The following is a 1,264-nucleotide window of genomic DNA, read 5'->3' on the forward strand; positions in this document are numbered from 1 at the left end:
GGATTTTTTTGGGAAAATCTTTAAAAACGCATACCTTTTTCCAGAAAAAATATCTCGCCACGCGATGTATTGAAATGCATTTACAGTTATGTCGCGAAATGCTTTGAAATACATTTCGCGACGCTCATGCATTGAATTTCGAGGGCGCGGAAATGCATTTCAATACATATTTTCGTTACATGAATAACCCCACTAGTTTAGTTTATGTTAAACCCTCTTTGCGTCTTCTATTTGGCAACGTAACTTATGAATACTCATCTCAAAATGTACAATATTGAATTTCAAGAATGCCAAGAGAATTTCCGTAGTAGTAGTAGTAGTAACATCCTTGATGACAACTGATATCGGAATTTCAAAAGAGCTCTTTATAGCGGTTAGTCACACCAGAGCTCGAATTTCTTCTCTGCCTATTTTTTCAGGTTTCCCTCGAGTCAGCAGCCACGTGTGGATTCAATCATCGTTTCGACTAACCTATAGAATTCTACGAGAGCTGTTTATTCCATAGTTGCAAAAGGCCGGGCCGGGCCGGTAGACGAATTTTCTCGGCCCGGCCCGACCCCGGGCCGGCCCGCCTACCACTGTTGAAAAATTTCTAATGAAAAGTTGGATAATTTTTTTGAATAAAAAAAGAAAAAAGGTTACATTTAGTCCGGGTCATTTAGTCCGGTCCGGGTCGGTACTTCATCGGCCCGGCCCGAGATTTTGCAACTATGGTTTATTCTAGCAGAATCCGATATTCCACCAGTGTTCGCATCTATATGGAACTTAAGTCATGCTTTCATTTTTTCGTAGAGTTCGGAGAACATTTTTCGATTTGATACTATTTACGATACAAGAATGAAAGCGAGATTTTTACTTCCAAATTACCGTTTTGTTTTTTTTTCGTCTGTCGTACATCTTTCTAAATATATTCTTTATGCCGCGTACTTTTTCGAGCATCTCCTGATTGATTTTGCTGTTGCTGCTGTTGAGGTGGCGGAGTGGCAGTCGTAGTAGACGTCTGAGAATATTATCGTAAGAAAGTTTGATTCTGCTTTCGGGTACCTGGGTAACAGCTGATGATAATCCACGGCGACCAACCAGTCGTAAACCGTTCCTACCAAACCCGAGCATCTAAAGAGTAGAACGTTTCTATCGAAAGTTTCAAAGTCTTTTTCTGGAGATAAGTAGCGAAAGAACGCAACCGACAAGTAAAAAATTACACCAGATTCTTGATTTCAAAAAAAATAGTTTCATTCGAATACTTCGGTTATAATTACAAAAA

The 1,264-nt window shown here is 39.6% G+C and overlaps 1 protein-coding gene across 1 annotated transcript in view; it reads left to right on the forward strand.

The window, feature by feature from the left end:
- The window catches only part of Cbr-ril-2, a gene marked incomplete at both ends in the record, with an annotated part of 6,056 nt that overhangs the window by 1,637 nt on the left and 3,155 nt on the right, over positions 1 to 1,264 (forward strand). The gene's annotated exons all lie outside the window — the stretch shown is intronic.

The sequence above is a fragment of the Caenorhabditis briggsae genome, assembly GCF_000004555.2.
Source record: "Caenorhabditis briggsae complete genome, chrV, whole genome shotgun sequence".
NCBI classification, from domain to species: domain Eukaryota; kingdom Metazoa; phylum Nematoda; class Chromadorea; order Rhabditida; family Rhabditidae; genus Caenorhabditis; species Caenorhabditis briggsae.